General features: G+C 45.1%; 1 protein-coding gene across 4 annotated transcripts in view; it reads left to right on the top strand.

Moving 5' to 3' along the window:
• The window catches only part of MAGI2 (membrane associated guanylate kinase, WW and PDZ domain containing 2), a 1505066-nt gene that overhangs the window by 1475606 nt on the left and 8304 nt on the right, over window positions 1-21156 (top strand). The window lies entirely within an intron of this gene.

The raw sequence follows: 21156 nt of genomic DNA on the forward strand, positions 1-21156 counted from the left end.
ATGGGATTTTCCAGGCAAGAGTACTAGAGTGGGGTGCCATCGCCTTCTCCAGGCTGTGCTCAGTAAAACTTTAAATTCAATTGTCTGCTGATGGGTGGGGCTGTACTCCCTCCCTGTTAGTTTGGCCTGAGGTAACCCAGTCCTGGAGTTTATTGGCTGTTGGTGACCTCCAAGAGGCCTTATGCCAAGATACATCTCCTAGGACTGCTGCTGCCAGTACCCCTGTCCCCATGGTGGGCCACTGTCAAGCCATGCCTCCGAGGAGACCCTCAGACACTCACAGGTAGGTCTGTCTCAGTCTCCTGTGGGGTCACTGACCCTTTTCCTTGGGTCCTGGTGCACACAAGATTTTGTTTGTGCCCTCCAAGAGTGGAGTCTCTGTTTCCCCCAGTCCCACGAAACTCCTGTAATCAAATCCCTCTGGCCTTCAATGTCAGCTTCTCTGGGGATTCCAGTCCCTTGGCCAGAACCCCAGCATCTTGACAATGGTACGAGAACCTCTTTGATGTTATTGTTCTGCGATTTGTGGGTCACCCACTTGGCAGGTATAGGATTTTATTTTGCTGTCATTGTTACCATTTTGTTACAGCTTCTCCTTCGTGCTTGGATGGGTTTCTCTTTTTTGGTGGGCTCTAGTGTCTGCCTGCTGATGGGTGTTCAACAGCTAGCTGCAATTTTGCTGCTCTGGCAGGAGACGACGAGCGCACATCCTTCTGCTCTGCCGTCTTGAACCAGCCCTCCTATTCTTTCCTTCTTTCTGCATCTAGTGGACTCTTATTCTGCCTTCAAGCCCAAACTGAAACCTCCCTTAAGTCCCAAGTACAGAACAAGCTGGCCTCATCCTGCCCACCTCACAGCACGTTGTACTTGCCCCCCAAAGTCTAGAAATCTGACTTCAGCTTCCTGAAGGCACTAATTGTGTCTTATCAATCTTTACCTCTCCGTGCTTGTATGAAGGTCATTGCATTTTCTAATGAATAAGTGCAGAAGAAACCCTTGAGTCCTCCATCGCTCTTCTCTCCCTCACACCCAATATCCAACCCGTCAGCAGGTCCAGTCTAATTTATCTTCAGAATTATCCAGAGTTCAGCCCCTTCTCTCCACCTCCATCACTACCACCCTAGTCCAAGCCCCATCATATCCTGCCTGGACCCCACAGTAGCCTCCTATCTGGTTATCTTGATTCCATTTTTAATCCATTCCACACACAGAAGCCCCATTGGCCTTTTAAAATATCAGTCTCCTGCTTGAGACCAACCTCTGGTTTCTATCACACTTAGAATAAAATTCAAACTCCTCACTGAAGCCCCATTGATTCAGATTTTCTCTCTTCTGCCTCCCAACTCTATTTATATGCCTCCATGCTGAGAGGGATTGGGGATAAGAGGAGAAGGGGACGACACAGGATGAGATGGCTGGATGGCATCACTGACTTGATGGATGTGATTCCGAGTGAACTCCGGGAGTTGGTGATGGACAGGGAGGCCTGGCGTGCTGTGATTCATGGAGTCGCAAAGAGTCAGACACAACTGAGCGACTGGACTGAACTGAACTGAACATGCCAAACCCTCTCTTTGCTCTTGTTCTGTTCTTACTCACATGGCTTGCTCCTCAGCATTCAAGTCCCTGCTCAGTGTCACCTCACCACAGAGGCCTTCTCTGACCGTGCCTCCTTACTTAGTCATGTCTGACTCTTTTGTGACCCTATGGGCTGTAGCCCACCTCCTGTGGAATTTTTCAGGCAAGAATAAAGGAGTGGTTAGCCATATCCTACCCCAGGGGATCTTCCCAACCCAAAGATTAAACCCATGTCTCCTGCATTGGCAGGCAGATTCTTTACCACTGTTCCACCTGGGAAGCTCCTTCTCTGACCACCTTATCTTAAATAGCACCCAAATTTCTCTCTGTCCCCTTGCCTAACCTTACTTTCCTGCATTGTACTGGTTCATACCAGATTTGTTACCGTTGCCTATTTGTGTATCAGTTTTCTGTCTCTTCTACTCTAAAAGTCAAGTCTGTGAAGACAGGATGTTGCTTTCCTCACAGGTGCTATTTTCAGGGCATAGATCTGCGTAACATAAACATTTGTTCAGTGAAAACTTCCCCCAGGTGTCTGCTGAAGGTGGCAGTGGAGCGGGTCTGGTGCTTGATGGCTGAGGCCATCTCCTGGGCCACAGGCACCCATCGTAGCCAAGAAGGTCCTCTGGGTGGGAAGGCATGGTCATGTGCTGAGTGGGCATGAACATCGTTTCTGGCAGTTTCTCAGAAACAAGCTAAAGAGCCTGGCCCTCCTCTGAAAGTGTATGAACATCCCTGGGCCCTGGGCCCCTCCCTCTTCCAGCCCCATTCTCATTCCTTGGTGGATGGGGGAGGCTTGCCACCCACAAAACCAAGCAACCTGACCTGCCCTGACCTCTGTGGTGCTGGATAAGATCCCTCAACCCCTGACAAGAGAAAACAGGTGGTCATTCTGCTGCCCTCCAGACTGTGTGTCTGGAAGCGTTGTGAAAGTCTGTCCACACAGGCTGCCAGGACAGGCAGGTTGGCTGGGAGTATGGAGGTGATAGCATCTGGAGGAGAAGGGGAGGATGGCTAGGTTTCTTTACTGGAGGAAAGACCAGCTCATGAGTCTACAGGAAAAGGCTGAAAGGAATGTGGAGAAGAAAATCGGTCCATCCACAGAGATCCTCAAGACCCAGGGACTCCCGGGCTGAGCGCAATAATGGCAGTCTATGCCTCTTGCCTAGTCTGCCCTTCACCCAGCACCATCCTGGGATGTGGGGACCTGAGGACAGCCATCCAGGGGCCACAGGCAGCCTGGGGCTTAGTAGGCTAGGGTCGCAGAAAAGGCCTTGGTTATTGTTCCTGATGAAGAAAGACCTTTTTAAAAAAAAGTTACTTTAAACACCCCTAAGAGCTGTGCAGGCATACATTGTCTGTGGCCTACTTGTTCATGAGGGAGTTTTAGAAAATCAATGGTAGGAACCAGTTACTTCAGTTTTAGTATTTGCACAAGTGAGCTGTAAAACCATCATTGGAGGGGAAACCTGCATTGTGAATGGGACATCTGTTTGAAACTTCCCACATGGAGGTATACCGTCCTCAGCGGCTGTTAGAATGTAGGGAAGTGATTGTGGGGGTGGAGGCTGGTGTGGTACCAAGTTATGCCAAGATATGCAGCCAGGTGGCTACAGACATAGCCATTGCTGTTGCTGTGTATTCATGATCAGAAGTGAATACATTATTTTTCAATTATTTTAATAATTTATCTTTTAAAGAAAAAAGGGTGAATAGAGCAGCTGGCCTAGACAGAGATATGAGTGGGAGGACAGTGCTTTGTCTGTGTATTGTCTGATGAAATATGACTGCGAAATTGGATGACTGGAGACACAGAGCTTTGCTTCCACAACTACATTTTCTTTTAAACAGCCAGAATTGTTAAGGGACTCTGTTCCCCGGGGACAAATTTATAAGGATACAGCTGCACATCACTTGTGGGGCCTCACAGTCTAGAAGTGAGTTAATGTGATGCCTGAGTCTTTCCTGTGGATGGCGTAGGCAGAGGAAAGGATTATGGAGAAAAGCTCGTTTGGGTACCACAGAGGTGTGGATTTAGCTAGAGTACAGGAGCATCCTCTGAGTAGCTCATTTCCACTTCTTGCCTCTTTTGTGAGAGGCAGCTATTACCGTTTTCATCATTTCTCCCATGAAATAGGTACATTATGATGGGTCATTCTCATCCCTTCTTTCCACTCTCTGCCACTTCAGACAGGGAATGTATCTCTGTGACGAAGAACATGACTCCAGAAAAGCTGGGATATTAAAGATGCCTTCTGAAGATTAAAGTAAAATCTCTTTAATTAAGATTCCACTGTCTGAATTCAGAATTCATGATCAGTTTCATTAGGCTGAGAGTTAACTTAGCTCAGTGGTGAGGGAGGGAGGGAAGTTACTAAGCAAATAAGTGGTGGAAACAGTTTTTGCAAAAGGTGTAACCAGTTTAAAAAGATTTATTTCCATAGGTGTAAAAAGTTTATCAACACCATTAATTTTTTAACATTTTTAAACTGAGGTTTAATTTGCATATAGTAAAAATCACCAGTTTAGGGTACAATTCGACCAGTTTGAAAAACCCATCCAGTCACTGTCATAGGCAAGATACAGAACAGCTCCATAGTCTCCCCAAACTCTTTCATTCTCCACCGGGGTCAAGCCTCTTTAAACCCTCAGCCGCTGGAAACCGCTAATCAGTTTTCAATCCCTTTCGTTTTGTGCCTTAGAACATAATATGTAAAAGGAATCATACATACGATCAGCTTTTTGAAGCTGACTTATTTAACTTAAAGTTTGAGTTAACTTTGTTATTGGGTATATAAGTATTAATAGGGACGGGGGAGCCTGGTGGGCTGCCGTCTATAGGGTCGCACAGAGTCAGACACGACTGAAGCGACTTAGCAGCAGCAGCAGCAGTTTGTCCCATTGTGTAGCTGAGCATTGTCTCCCTGCAGCACAGTGTATTTACCCAGTGATCATTGATGGACATTTGGGTGGTTTCCAGTTTGGGGTGGATAAAAATACAGCTACCATAAAAATTTACCTTCAACAGGAAATAGTCAATTATGGGCTTCCCTGTTGGCTCAGACAATAAAGAGTCCACCTGCAATGCAGGAGACCTGGGTTCAATCCCTGGGTCGGGAAGATCCCCTGGAAAAGGGAATGGTAACCCACTCAATAGTCTTGCCTGGAGCATTCCATGGACAGAGGAGCCTAGTGGGCTATAGTCCAGGGGCTCACAAAGAGTTGGACACGAATAATATTATAGTAACTTTGTATGGTGTGTCACCTATAAAAATGTACAATCACTATGCTGTGCATCTGAAGCTAATATAACATTCTAAGTCAACTATACTTGAATTTTTTAAAAAATTTGCACTACTCAGATTTTTGTTTGAACAGTAACTTGTGTGGATATATCAGAGTGAGATTGCTGAGTTATACAGGAAGTACATGGTTGACTTTCTGAGAAACCTCCAAAATGATTTCTAAGGGGGCTGTTGCTCTTTTCTTTTCCAACAAAAATAGGTGAGAGTTCCAGTTGCTTCACATCCCTGCATTATTTTCTATTTGTTTGTTTTTTTCAGTTTTAGCCATATTAGAAGATGTGTCGTGGTATCTCATTGTAGTTTTAATTTGGATTTTGCCGTTAATGAGGTTGGCTATCTTTTTATCTGCTTATTTGCCAATTATATGTCATCTTTGATGTGCATATCTTTTGTCCATGTATTTTATTTTCCTTAACTTTTAATTTTATATTGGAGTATGGTTGATTTCCAATGTTGTGTTGGTTTCTGGTGTATAGCAAAGAGATTCACTTATTCACTTACATATATCCATTTTTTTAAAAAATTCTTTTCCAATATAGGTTATAACAGAATATTGAATAGAATCCCCTGTGTGATAGAGTAGGGCCTTGTTGATTATTTGTTTTATATATATTACTGGGTGTATATTAAGCCTAACCTCCTACCTTGTTATCATTGTTGTTCAGTCGCTCAGTCATGTCCACCTCTTTGCGACCCCATGAACTGCAGCATGCCAGGCTTCCTGTCCTTCACTATCTCCTGAAGCTTGCTCAGACTTGCGTCCATTGAGTCAGTAATGCCATCCAACCATCTCATCCTCTGTTGTCCCCTTTTCCTCCTGCCCTCAAACTTTCCCAGCATCAGGGTCTTTTCCAATGAGTTGGCTCTTCACATCAGGAGGCGAAAGTATTGGAGCTTCAGCTTCAGCATCAGTCTTTCCAATGAATATTCTGGGGTGTACTTCTTTTAGGATTGACTGGTTTGATCTCCTTGACGTCCAAGGGACTCTCAAGAATCTTCTCCAGTACCACAGTTAGAAAGCATCAGTTCTTTGGCACTCAGCCTTCTTTATGGTCCAACTCTCACATCCATACACGACTACTGGAAAAGCCATAGCTTTGACTAGATGGACCTTTGTTGGCAAAGTCTGATATCTCTGCTTTTTAATATGCTGTCAAGGTTTGTCATAGCTTTTCTTCCAAGGAGCAAGTGTCTTTTAATTTTGAGGCTGCAGTCACCGTCTGCAGTGATTTTGGAGCCCAAGAAAGTAGAGTCTGTCACTTTTCCCCATCTATTTTCCATGAAGTGTTGGGACTGGATGCCATGATCTTCGTTTTTTTGAATGTTTAGTTTTAAGCCAGCTTTTTTCACTCTTCTCTTTCACCCTCACGAAGAGGCTTTAGTTCCTCTTCACTTTCTGCCATAAGGGTGGTGTCATCTGCATATCAGAGGTTATTGATATTTCTCCCGGAAGTCTTGATTCCAGCTTATGCTTCATCCAGCCTGACATTTCACATAATGAACTATGCATATAAATTAAATAAGCAAGGTGACAATATACAGCCTTGATGAACTCCTTTCCCTAATTTTGAACCAGTCCATTGTTCCATGTCTGGTTCTAACTGTTGCTTCTTGTCCTATTTACAAGTTTCTCAGGAGGCAGGTGAGGTGGTCTGATATTCCCATTTCGTTAAGAATTCTCCACATTTTGTTGTGATCCACACAGTCAAAGGCTTTAGTGTAGTCAATGAAGCAGAAGTAGATGTTTTTTGGAATACTGTTGCTTTTTCTATGATCCAGTGAATGTTGGCAATTTGACCTCAAGTTTCTCTGCCTTTTCTAAATCCAGTTTGTACATCTGGAAGTTCTCAGTTCACATACTGTTGAAGGATTTTGAGCATTATCTTGCTAGAATGTAAAATGAACACAGTTATATGGTAGTGTGAACATTCTTTGGCATTGCCCTACTTTGGGATTGGAATGAAAACTGACCTTTTCCAGTCCTTTGGCCAATGCTGAGTTTTCCAAATTTGCTGGCATATTGAGTGCAGCACTTTAACAGCATCATCTTTTAGGATTTGAAATAGCTCAGCCGGAATTCCATCACCTCCACTAGCTTTGTTCTTACTAATGCTTTGTAAGGCCCACTTGACTTCACACTCCAGAATGTCTGGCTCTAGGTGAGTGACCACACCATCGTGGTTATCCAGGTCATTATATAAGTCCTGGAAATGTTCTCTTGGCATCTCCAATTTTCTTGAAGAGATAGCCTACTTTATCCTTTCCTGAAACTTATCCCCTTAAGTAACCATAACTTTGTTTTTGAAAGCTGTGAGTCCATTTCTGTTCTGTAAATAAGTTCATTTATGTCTATTATTGTTGTTTAGTCTCTCAGTCTTGTCCACCTCTTTTGCGACCCCATGGACTGTAGCCTGCCAGCCTCCTCTGTCCATGGCATTGCCCAGGCAAGAATACTGGACGGGTTGCCATTTCCTTCTCCAAGGGGTCTTCCCAACCCAGGAATTGAACTCAGGTCTCCTACATTGCAGGTCACCAGGGAAGCCATCTATTATTCCACCTATAATTTATATCGTATGATATTTTCCTCTCTCTGACCTATTTCACTGGGTATGATCACCTCCAGGTGCAGCCATGTTGCTATGAATGGCATTATTTCCTTCTTTTTGTGGCTGAGTGACATCCACTTCCATACATGTACCGCACCTTCTCCTTCCGCCTATCCATGGACACTCCCGTTGCTTTTTTGTCCTGGCTATTGTAGATAGGGCTGGAATCAATGTTGGGGTACATGTGTCTTTTTGAATTCTGGTTCTCTCAGATATGGTATTTGGGATCATGTGATAGCTCTATTTTTAGTTTGTTTATTTTGCGGAACAGCCATACTGTTCTCCATAGAGCCTATTCCCAATTTACATTCCCACCCACAGTGTGGGGTGGTTCCCTTTTGCCCATGCCCTCCACAGCATTTATTCTTTGTAGACTTTTTGATGATGACCACTCGATTTGTGCCAATCATACCTCACTGTAGTTTTGACTCGCATTTCTCTAATAGTAAGTGATGTTAAGCATCTTTTCATATGTTAAAAAAAATGGTGTGAATACAGTTTGTCTTCAAATTGTCTTCTTGAAAGCCTGCTTTCTTCTGAATTCTCTTTTGGTTACTTACTCCAGTACATTTCTTGAGGGATACTGTCACTAACAGCCCTTCAGGCCTTGTGAATATGTGTGTTAAGTTGCTTCAGTCATGTCCGACTTTTCATGACCCCATGGACTGTAGCCCACCAAGTTCCTCTGTCCCTGGAGTGGGTTGCCATTTGTGAAGTTTCCAAAATCACTGGTTTTAAGGTTGTTTTACCAGAAATGGCCACAAGGTGGCAGGGTTTCTTCATGCCCAAATCTGGTTCTTCTGGCAACGGGAGCCTTCATGAAAGGTCTCTTCCTGGATGTAAATGAGAGGGGAATGTGCCAGAAAAAAAACACCCAAGAGCTGGTGTATTATTACTTCTTCCCCATTACCCTTCTGAAGAAGGCAATGGCATCTCACTGCAGTACTCTTGCCTGGAAGATCCCATGGACGGAGGAGCCTGGTGGGCTGCAGTCCATGGGGTCGCTAAGAGTCTGACACGACTGAACGACTTCACTTTCGCTTTTCACTTTCATGCATTGGAGAAGGAAATGGCAACCCACTCCAGTGTTCTTGCCTGGAGAATCCCAGGGACAGGGGTGGCTGGTGGAGCCTGCCGTCTATGGGGTCGCACAGAGTAGGATACAACTGAAGCGATTTAGCAGCAGCAGCAGCAGCATTACCCTTCACACCCAGAAAAATCCCAACCCATGCAAAAGGACACTACTGAGGGTGCTGTGGTCCGAAGCTCGGGCAACTCGAAAGGAGGAGACTGGAGGTGCAAACCCCAGCACTAGCACACATGAAGAACAGGTGACTCCTCAAAGGACCTGCAACCCAGAGGGTCCATCATCCTTTGGGTGCACTGACCTTGGCTTAGTTGTCGGATGGCCCTGAGGACCATGGTCCCGTGCAGAAGAACCAGGCACTTCGGGTCCGAGAGGGTTCCTTTGCTGGCACATCCTTCCCAGCTCCCTCAGCCTGAGGACCCTAGCCAGCCCAGGCTCCAGGGATGTACCACCAACACCAAACACCCATGTGTAAGGGGAATATTGTAGGTATTTTTCCTGTTCATATATTTTCATTTATTTTTTAGTTAATATTGGAGTACAGTTGAATAACAATGTTGCATTTCTTTTGGACATGAACCAGATTCATTTGGTTATACATAGGGGTACATCTACTCTTTTTTGATTCTTTTCCTAGATAGCATCTTCCAGGGTGTTCAGTGGAGTTCCCTGTGCTGAACAACAGTTCCTTCTTGTGCTATGCTTAGTTGCTCAGTCATGTCCAGCTCTTTGCAATCCCATGGACTGTAGCCCACCAGCATCCTCTGTTCATGGGATTCTCAAAGCAAGAATACTGGAGTGAGTTTCCATGTCCTTCTCCAGGGGATCTTCCCAACCCAGGGATCAAACCCAGGTCCCCCACATTGCAGATGGAATTTTCACCAGCTGAGCCACCAGGGAAGCCCTTCTTAACTGCCTATTTTAGAGGTATCTGTGTTCATATGTTAGTCCCAGTGTGCTGATTTATCCTTCTTCCCCACTTTTCCCCTTTGACAACCATAAGTTTCTTTTCTAAGACTGTCAGTATGTGTCTGTTTGTAAAATCATGTGTTTCTTTACATTTTTAGATTCCGCCTCAAGGCGGGAGAATCATGTGATTTGTCTTTATCTGACGTCCTTCCAGTAGGATGATAATCTCTGTGTCCGCCAGTGTTGTTGCAAATGGGACTATTTTCTTTTTTATGGCTGAGCCACAGTCCCTGTATTTAAGGTCCACGTCTTCTTTATGATTTCACCTGCTGATAGAAAGTCTGGTGGCTCCCAGGTCTTGGTTAAAGAAAGTAGGGTTGCAGGGACCTTGGGGTTCATCTGTCTTCTGCCTTAGGGGTTTTGTTAGGTGTTTGCCCAGAGATGGGATTGAGGACCCTGTGGCAGCTCTCTTCTCAGTTTTAAAGGAAGCTCCACTCCATGGTGTCCTTCATAGAGGCTCTTACCAGGTTGCGTTCCCAGCCACAGCACAGGAGAGTTCTTTCTCCACACCCTCCCCAACATTTACTGCTTGTAGACTTCTCTGTGACGGCTGCTTGGACTGATGCAGGGTGGTGCCTTATTGTAGTTCTCACTTACGTGTCTCCATTCATGAGCGATGCTGAGCATCTTTCCATGTCCTTTACATGGGGGGGGGGGGATTTTTTTCTTTTGAGGCAAATTGAAATGGCTTCTCTCTTGAAATGGGTTTCCTGAAACTTGACTGTGTTTCGATTTTTCTTCAATTACCTACCACAGCACATTTCTTGAGAGCAGTTTTCATTAAGAACCAGCAGGCCTTGTGAATGCCATTCCGCAAACACTGGTTTTAAAGTGGCAGTTATAGGAAATGGCCACCAGGTGGCAGAATTTCACTTTCCCCCCAACTGGTTAACGGGGCAAGGGGCAGATGAGGGAAAGGCCTGCTCCTGGGTTGTAAATGAGAGCCGAATGTGCCAGAAAACACACACCCACGACTTCTGTCTCACCACTTCCACTCTCTAACACTCCACCCCGCCCCCCCCCCAAAAAATATCCCAGTCCCTACAAAAACCCTGTGATGAGAGTGCTGTCAAAAAGGCTAGGGGTAGGAACCCCGGCACCAGGAGACACGGAGACCAGGTGACTCCTCAAAGCCTTAAAACCAGAGGGTCCGTCACCCTTGGGGTGCAGTTGTCCGATAGTCGTCCCACCTGGATCTTCAGCCTGTGGTCCCATGCAAAGGGACCAGACTCCACAGGTCCAGGGTGTTCCTTTCCTGGCACATTGTGCCTGTTCCCTCAACTTTAAGTCAGTCTTAGAATGCTAACCAGCTCGGGCTCCATGGAGGTCCCACCAGCCCCGATCACCCAGGTATGAGGGGAATATAGCAGGCATCCTTCCGGTTTATATTTTCATTTCGTTTTTGTATTTATTGGAATACACCTGATTAACAACATTGTACTTGTTTTTGGCACCAAGCAGCTCAATTCAGTTTTACATATGGATGCATCTGCTCACTTTTGCCCTCTTTTCCCAGATGGTTTCTTCCAGAGTGTTGGATCGAGTTCCCTGTGCTCACAGGAGGTCCTTGTTGATTACCTATTACAGTACCAGTGTCCATAGATTTATCCCACGTGCTACTTTACCCCTCCCCAGCACCCTTCCCCTCTGGTCACCTTAAGCTTCTGAGTCTGAGTGTGTTTCTGTTTTGTAAATCTGTGTATTTCTGTACATTTGTGGATTCCACCCCAATGTGGTATCATATGCTCTCTGTCTTTAACCTGCTTGCCATAATATGCTCATCTCCAGATCCATTTGTGTGTAGGAAGAGACATTACTCTATTCGTTTTCTTGTCTGAGCAATATTCCCCCGGATACATGTACTACACCATCTGTATCCATTCCTTTGCTGGTAGACAGTGTGGTGGCTTTCAGGTCTTGACTACTGAAGGTACTGCTACCATGACATTGGGGTACATGTGTCTTTTGACTCAGGATTTTCCTCAGGTATATGTCCAGGAGTGGAATTGTGGATCATGTGGTAGCTCTCATTTCGTTTTCTAAGCAACCTCCATAGTATCCTTCGTAGTGGCTGTTACCAGGTTACGCTCCCACCCAGAGCACAGGAGAGTTCTTTTTCTCCACACCCCGCCCCCAACATTTATTACTTGTAGACTTTTGTCTGATGGCCACTTGGACTGGTGCAAGGTGGTTCCTCGCAGTTTTGATTTACATTTGTCTGATAATGAGCAATGTTGAGCATCTTTCCATGGCCTTTTTACATTAAAAAAAAACAAAACAAAATATTTTTGAGAAAAATTGAAATGGCTTCTCTCTTGAAATGGGTTTCTTGAAAGTTGGCTGTGCTTTGAAATTTCTTTCCATTACCTACCTCAGCACATTTCTGGAGGGGAGTTTCCATCAGCAGCCCTGTGAATGCAATTCCCCTAAGCACTGGTTTTACAGCTGTAGTTATGGGGAATGACAACGAGGCAGGGGGATTTCTTCCTGCTCACCTCTGGCTGCTCTGGCAAGGGGGAGATGAGGGAAAGTCTTGGGTTATAGATGAAAGCAATATGTGCCAACATGTGTACCCAGGGCTTCTGTCTCACCATTTCTACCCCCTTACCCTTCATCCAGGGTAAATCCAAACCCCTGCAAATGTGCTGCGGTGAGAGGGCTGTCATCTATAGGCAGGATAATAGTAAGGAGTGAGGCTGGAGGTGGGAACCCCAGCCCCAGGAGACGTGGAGACCAGGTGACTCCTCAAAGGACCTGCAACCCAGAGGCTCCATCATCCTTTGGGTGCACTAGGCCTGGCTTTGATGTCAGATAACCTGCCTGGATACGGGGACTGTGGTCCCATGGAGAGGGACCAGGCACTATGAGTCTAAGGCAGGTCCCTTCCTGGCACATCATGCCCGCTCCCTCAGCCTTAGGACAGTCCAGCCTTAAGACCCAGCCCAGCTGAGCCAGAGGTGTGTACCCCAGCTGCGGCCACTCAGGCATGAGGGGAATGAAGTAGGCATCCTTCCTATTTATATTTTCAGTTCACTTTTTATTTCTGTTGGAACACAGTTGATAAACAGTGTTGTGTTTGTTTTTGGTGTCAAGCAGCTCAATTCAGTTACACACAGGGCTACGTCTACTCATTTTCGGCTTCATTTCCCACATAGCATCTTGCAGAGTGTTGAGTGGAGTTCCCTGTGCAGGACAGAAGGTGCTTGTTGATTATCTATTAAATGTATCAGTGTTCATATATTAATCCCATGTATTAATTTTTCCCTCTTTCCCACCTTTCCTCTTTGGTAAATATAGTTTTCTAAGTCTCTGAGGATGTGTCTGTTTTCAATTAGGGTGTATCTATCCATGTTTTGATTCCACCTGAACATGATATATACGCTGTCTGTCTTTACCTAACTGAGGTTCCACAGTGTGATCATCTCCAGGTCCACCTCAGTTGTTACAAGCGGCATCATTTGTTTCTTTTTTATGGCTTAGATGTTCCCTTGCGTGCAAGCACCGCATGGTCTTTCTGCATTCCGCTGCTGATGGACAGTTTGCTGGCTTCTTAGCGACTGAAAGTATTACGGCGATGACGTTTGGGTGCATGTCTTTTACCTTTGGGTTTTCCTCAAGTATGTTCCCGAGAGTTGGACTGCTGATCCTGTGGGCACTGCAGTTTCATTTTTCAGGAGCCTCCGCAATGTTCTCTGTAGCGACCCTTGCCAGGCACCGTCCCCACCCACAGCTTAGGCGAGCCCTGTCCTCCTGGGTCCCCTGCAACACTTACTGCTCGCAGACATTTTGATGATGCCCCCTCAGACTAGTGCTAGGGTTTAGCTTATTATAGTTTTGATTTACATTTTTATGATAATAAGTGATATGAAGCATCTTTCTATGTCCTTTACAGGAAAAAAGAAAAAGTGAAATGTTTTTGAGTCACAATTTAAGTAAAATTGAAATGGCCTCTCTCTTGAAATGGGCTTCTTAAATTATGGCCTTGTTTTGAATATTCTTTTGACTACCTACCACAGCACATTTCTTCAGGGCAGGCTATTATTTACCTGAAGGGCCTTGTGAACCAAAAGTTTACTTTTTTATGGCTGGGTATTTGTTTATTCAGTTCATGCATTTCTATCCATTTCAGTTTCCACCTCAACCTGATAGCATATGCTGTCTGTCTTTCTCTGACCCGCTTCCCATAGTATGGTCATCTCCAAACCCACCTGTGTGGTTCCGAGTGGCCTTCCTTCCTTTTTGTGGTTGCGATATTCCTCTGTCTACACGTGCCGCGCCTTCACGCACTCATCTGCTGATGGACAGCTTGCTGGCTTCCGCGTCTTGGCTGTTGGAAGTAGTGTTGCAATGGCGTTGAGGCTCATGTGTCTTTCCCCTTAGAGATTTCATCAGGTATACACCCAGGAGTGGGATTACGGATCATGCGGTAGCTCTCATTTCGTTTTTAAAGGAACCTCCGTCGTGCCGTTTGCAATGGCTCTTACCAGGTTACGTTCCCACCCAGAGCATAGTAGAGATCTTTTCCACCATGCCGTCCCCAAAATCAGTGCTTGTAGACTTTTGGGGTTTTTCCCACAAAAAAAACACACGACTAAGCCCACTGGGCTTTTGCCTTTTCTCTTATTGACTTGTAGGAGTTCTTTATATATGCTGGACATTAATCCTTTTTAATTGTCCATTTTTAAAATATAAATTTATTTATTTTAATTGGAGGTTAATGAATGATGGCTTCTGGTAAATCCTTGTAGTTGTGATTTACATTTCTCTGGTAATGAGCGATGTTGAACATCTTTCCCTGTCCTTTTATAAAAACAAAATAATTATTGAGTAACATTCAAATGGCTTCTCTTTGGAAATGGATAATTTTTTGAATTTTCTTTGCATTACCTAGAAAGCACATATCTTGAGGGCTGTTTTCATTAATAACCACACAGGCCTTGTGAAGGTGTGGCCGGAGACTGGTTTTAAAGTTGTAGTTCTGGGAAACGACCACGTGGTGGCAGGATTTCTTTTCCCCCACCTCTGCTAAGGCGGAGATGAGGGAAAGTCCTGCTGTGGGTTGTTTAAGTGAGAGCAGAATGTGGCAGGACCCACATCTCTGGGTGGGGTCACTCTAAGGAAGGAGGCTGGAGGTGGAAACGCCAGCACTCGGAGACAGGGAGACCTGGTGACCACTCCAAGTCTCACAACTCACAGGGTCCATCAGCCTTTGGGTGCACTGGGCTTGGCTTAGTTGTGCCACAGCCCGTGTCCATCATGAGACAGTGGTCTCAGGAGAGGGACCAGGCACTACAGTCAGAGCTCCTTTCCTGGCACATCCTCCCCAGCTCCCTCAGCCTTGAGACAGTCCAACCTAGAAGCCTACCCGGCTCAGGCTCCGGGGACATCCCACCAGCCCTGAACACCCAGGCAAGAGGTGAATATAATAGGCATCGTTGCTTTTAACATTTTAATATTCAGTATCTGAGTATGGTTGATTGATAATATTGTTTGTTTTAGGTGTCCAGCTTGACTTAGTTATACATAGGTATACATCTACTCATTTTCAGACCCTCCCAGATAGCTTCTTCCAGAGTGTTGAGCAGAGTCCCCTCTGCTGGACAGGAGGACCTTGTTGAGTATCTGTTACAGAAATCAGTGTTCATATATTAATCCCACGTGCTAATTTGTTCTCCCACACCTTTCCCCTCTGGTAACCTTAAGATTTTTCTGTCTCTGAGGGTTTTTCTGTTTTGTAAATTCATATATTTCTATCCAGTTTGAGATTGCACCTCGACGTAATATCATAAGCTTTCTGTCTTTCTCTAACCTGTGTCCCATAGTATGATCGTCTCCAGGTCCACTTATGTTATAGGCGGTGACATTACTGCATCCCTTTTCTTGTCTGAACTGTATTCCCTTGTATTAATATATGTGTACCACATCATCTTTATGTGTTCGTTTGCTGATGGACAGTCTGGTGGCTTCCATGTCATGACTATTGAAAGTAGTTTTGCAATTATGTTGGGGTACATGTGTCTTTAGCCTTAGGGTTTTTGTCATATATATGCCCTGGAGTGGAATTGTGGATTATGTGGTAGCTATCATTTTGTTTTTTAAGGAACATCCACGGTATCCTTCATAATAGCTCCTGCCACCCACAACATAGGAGTATTCTCTTTTTGCATGCGATTCCAAAAATTCACTGCTTGTAAGCTTTTCTACGATGGTCACTCAGACTGGTGCAGGGTGGTACCTCGTTTTAGTTTTGTTTTCTATTTCTCTGATATTGAGCAGTGTTGAGCATCTTTCCGTGTCTTATGTTTTTTTTTTTTTTTAAGGATTTTTAAGGAAAATTGAAATAGCTTCTCTCTTGAAAAGAGCTTCTTGAAAGTGGCTGTATTTTGAATTTTCTTTTGATTACTTACCACAGCACATTTCTTGAGGGAAGATTTTATAGCACTGATTTTATAGCTGTGGTAATCATAAATGGCCATGAGGCAGCGGGGTTTCTTTTCCCCCAGCTCTGGTTACTCAGGCAAGGGGGAAATGAGGGGAAGTCTGTGGTTGTAAATGAGAGCTGAATGTGCCAGAACACATACCCAGGGCTTCTGTCTCCCCACTTCCATCCCCTTACCCTTCATCCAGGAACAAATCCCAACCTCTACAAAAGTGCGGTGGTGAGGGAGCGTTCACCTGTATGTGGGATGATTCTAAGGAAGGAGACTGGAGTGGGAACCGCAGCATCAGGAGACAGAGAGACCAGGTGACTCCTCAAAGTCTTGCAGCCCACAGGGTCCATAATCCTTCGGGTGCACTAGACTTGACTTTGTGGTCAGATGCCCCGCCTGGGTCTGGGGACTTTGGTCCCACGAAGGTCTAAGGGTTCCCATCCTGCCTCATCCTTCTCAGCTCCCTCAGCCTTAGGGCAGTCCAGCCTTAGGGCCCTAGCTGCTCAGGCTCCAGGGATGTCCCACCAGTACCAAACACCCAAGCCTGAGGGGAATATAGTAGACATCATTCCTTCTTAGAGTTTTGTATCATTTTTATTTCTATTGGAACAGAGATGATAATGTTGCTTTTCTTTTCCCCATCAAGCACATGCATTCAGTTATACATACAAACACATCTACTGGTTTTTGCCCCCCTTCCCAGATAGCTTTTTCCAGTGTATTGACTAGCGTTCCCTGTACAGAACAGGTCCTTGTTGATTATCTCTACAGATACCAGTTTTCATATAATAATTGCACATGCTGATTCATCCCTGCCCAGTATTTTCCCTCTCCTCACCATAGATTTCTTTTCTAAGCCTCTGAGTGCATTTCTGTGTGGTCAATTCATGTGTTTCTATCCATTTTTAGATTGTACCCCAGCGTGATAGGTATGCTGTTTTCCTCTGTGTAACCTGCTACCCATAATCTGATCATCACCAAGTCCACCTATGTTGCTGAAAGGAGCATTAATTTATCCTATTTTACGGCTGCCCAATATTCCCTTGTATGCACCACGTCTTCCTTATGCACTCGTCTGCTGATGGACAGGTCCTGTCTATTGAAAGTAGTGTTGAAGTGACCTTATGGTGCAGGCTTCTTTTCCCTTAGGGTTTTGTCGGGTATCTGTCCAGAGGTGAGATTGCAGATCATGTGGTAGCATCTACTTCATTTTTTAAGGAACCTCCATAGTGTCCTTCCTAGTGGCTCTTACCAGGTTACATTCCCACCCACGGTGCTGGAGAGTTCATTTCTCCACACCTTTCCCAGCATCTACTGCTATAGACTTTTTGACGATGACTGCCCTAATTGGTGCAAGGATGTACTTCATTTTAATTTTGATTTACATTTCTCTGATAATGAAGGATGTTGACCATCTTTCCAAGTAGTTTACATTTTAAAAAAAAATGAGTAAAGTTGAAATGACTTTTCTCCTGAAATGAGTGTCTTGAAGGTTGGCCTTTAAGAAAAATATTTTTCAAGTATGACAATTCTTGAGGTCCCCCTCCTTTTTTTTAATGAACCTAATAACCTTATGAGTATGATTCCCCAAAGCACTGACTTTAAGTTGTAGTTTATGAAATAGCCACAAGGTGACAGGAGTCCATCCTCTCCACCTTTGGTAACCAGGGTGAGGGGATGACTAGGGACAGTCCTGCTCTTAGGTTGTAAAGGAGGGCAGAATGTGCCAGAACACAGACCCAGGGCTGGTCTCATCACTTCCACCCCTTGCCCTTCAATGTGGGAAAAATCCAAACCCCTGCCAAAGTGCTGTGTTGAGTGTGCTATTCTCTATACATGGGGGACTGGAGGTGGGAACCCCAGCACCAGGGGACATGGAGACCAGGTGACTGCTCAAAGTCCTGGCAACCTAAGGGTCCATCATCCTTTGAGTGCACTGTGCTTGGCTTTGCTGTTGAAGGGCCCGATGTGATCTGGGAACTGTGGTCCACATGGAGGGACCAGGCACTGTGGGCCCAAGGGGCTTCCTTTCCTGGCAGATCCTTTCCATCCCCCTCAGTTGAGCTTTTCAACTCACTCTGGTTCAGGCTCTACGGATAGTATCCCCAGCCCTGACCACACAGGCAAGAGGTGACTATAGTAGCCATTATTCCTTTTACTGATATCTTCATTTAATTTTTAGTTTCTAGTGCAGTACAGTTGATTAACAAAGTTGCATTTGTTCTGGCATCGATTCAGTTACAGATAGGAGTACATCTACTTGTTTTTGGACTCTGCTCCCAGATAGCTTCTTCCAGAGTGTTGAGTAGAGTTCCCTGTGTTAAGACAGTAGGGCCTTGTTGACTATTTTAGAAATATCAGAAAAGAAAGGGAAGTTGCTCAGTCATGTTCAATTCTTTGTGACCTCCATGGACTGTAGCCTGCCAGGCTCCCCTGTCCATGGGATTTTCCAGGCAAGAATACTGGAGTGGGTTGCCATTTCCTTCTCCAAGGGATCTTCCTGACCTAGGGATCGAACCCAGGTCTCTCGCACTGCAGGCAGACTCTTTATCATCTGAGCCACCAGGGAAGCCCAAGAAATATTGCATGTTAATCCTAAAGTGCTAATTTACTTCTCTTCTGCAGATTTCCTCTTTGGTAACCATAAATTTCTTTTCTAAGTCTCTGAGCATGTTTCTCTGTTGTCAGTTGGGGTATTTCTATCCATCTTTAGATTACACTTCAAACTAATATCATATAGTGTCTATTTTTGTCTGTCTGACCTGGTTCCATAGTATGGGCATCTCCAGTGCCAACACTGGAGATATAGCTGTAGTTCTGGGAAATGACCACTGGGCGGCAGGATTTCTTCCTCCCCACCTCCGGTTACTCAGGCAGGGAAAGTCCGCGGTTGTAAATGAGTTCAATGTGCCAGAACACATATCCAGGGCTTCTGTCTCACCATTTTCACCCCCATACCCTTCACCCAGGAACAAATCCCAACACCTACAAAAGCACTGTGATGAGGGAACTGTTGTCTGTAGGCAGGGTGACTCTAAGGAAGGAGGCTGGAGGGCACCAGGAGATGTAGAGACCCAGTGACCCCTCAAAGTCTTGCAACCCACAGGGTCCATCACCTTTGGGTGCACTAGACCTGGCTTTGCTGTCAGATGCCCCGCCTGGGTCTGGCCTGTGAGCCCATGCAGAGGGACCAGGCAGTGCAGGTCTAAGGGTTCCCTTCCTGCCCATCCTGCTTGCTCCCTCAGCCTTAGGACAGTCCAGCCTTGGGACCCTAGCTGCTCAGGGTCCAGGGATGTCCCACCAGCTCTGTTCACCCAGGTGTGAGGATATACTAGGCATCATTCCTGTTTACATTTTTATTTCATTTTTATTTCTACTGAAACTCAGTTGATGAACTTGGGTTTGTTTTCCTTGTCAAGCAGCTTGATTCAGTTATACATAGGGCTCTGTGTACTCATTTTCGGCCACTTTTCCCAGATAGCTTATTCCAGATTGTTGAGTGAATACCTTGTGCTGGACAGTAGGTCCTTGTTGAGTACCTCTACAGATATGCTAATCCCAAGGTACTAATTTATCCCTCTCTTGCACCTTTCTTTAGTAACCAAGAGTTTATGTCTGGTTTTGTTTTGTTAATTTGTTTTCCTATCCATTTTGTTTCCACCTCAACCTGGTAACATATGCTATCTTTCTCTGTGTGACCTGTTACCCACAGTACGATCATCTCCAAATCCAGTGGTGGTGTCCCCAGCGGCATTACTTTATGACTGAGCAACATTCATTGTATATGTGTACGACATCCTCATTCACTCATCTGCTAACAGACAGTTTGGTGGCTTCCAGGTCTTTGCTATTCAAAGTGTTGCAATGACGTTGGGAGGCATGTACTGTTACCTTATCGTTTTCTTCAGTACATTCCCAGGTGTGGGATTGTGGATGATATGATAGCTTTGTTTTTTGGAATCTTAATGTGCTATGCTTAGTCATTCAGTTATGTCTGACTCTTTGAGACTCTATGGACTATAGCCCGCCAGGCTCCTCTGTCCATGGGTATTGTCCAGGCAAGAATACTGGAGTGGGTTGCCATGCCCTCCTCCAGGGGATCTCCAGGGATCTAACCCAGGTCTCTCACATCGCAGGTGGATTCTTTATACCAGCTGAGCTACAAGTGTTTGGGCTAGGAGGGCTCAAAGCCTGCCTGCTCTGGATACCCTTCTCTCCACAAGATGCTGACTGACTGACTTTCAGACAAATGGGGTCACTTCCTACTTTGCAGAGCACTGAGGCTCTAGGTCAGCAGCCAGCCCAGGCAGAATTCCAGAAGGTGAAGTCTGTCCTTCCCAGGTGTGCTGGACATATCCACCTGCTTCTCTTCTGTGAGTTATCTCCTATCTGTGAAGCCTAACTCCTGGCTACTACCACTTAGAAAAAAGCCTATTGCACGAATCTTCCTTGACTGTTTCCCCTTCCCACCCCTGATGGGCAGTGGTTTTCAGACTATTCCGTTAGAGCTTCCATGTTCCTGAGAAACGGCCAGAGGAGCCACTGCGGTGGGCTTGGGGGTGAATGGGAGAGACTGTGGCTCCACTCAGCCAACCAAAGATGTCCAGCTTTTATCTGTTTTACATACTGCACTTTTAAGATTTTAATTTAGAAGAATGCATTGCTTTCTAAAACATACTTGGAATAAATAAGCCCACATGTTTCTCTTCTATCTTGTAGATAGTTTACTAATTAAGACTGGTCCAATCTGGATTATCAAGATGTACCTTGTTTAAAAAAAAAAAAAGCTGAATTTCAAAATCTGTTCTCCATGATACCCCTCTGATGGGTTATACCGGGATATGGACTCTCTCTAGCCCACAGGACATGCTTGGCTGTTATCTGTAGACCTTGACTGTCTTCTTCAGTTTACTCCAGTGCAACGTCTAAATAAGCTCTTCTTCCATGTGTTTCCTGATGTGGAAAAAGTTAGGAAGCACAAAGTACTGGAAGCACTAAAATATAGTAACACTTGGGGCTTGGACTCTGGAATTTTATGTAGTCAGTCATATTGATTCTCACTAGCTGAATGGTCCTGGCAAATTGCTTAGCTAAGCCTCAGTTTTCTCATCTGTGAAATGGGGATGACAGCACCATTTCTTAAGAGCTGCTGTGAGGATTAAGAGAGAATATTGTGACAT

Source organism: Ovis aries, chromosome 4, assembly GCF_016772045.2.
Source record: "Ovis aries strain OAR_USU_Benz2616 breed Rambouillet chromosome 4, ARS-UI_Ramb_v3.0, whole genome shotgun sequence".
Classification (NCBI taxonomy): Eukaryota; Metazoa; Chordata; class Mammalia; order Artiodactyla; family Bovidae; genus Ovis; species Ovis aries.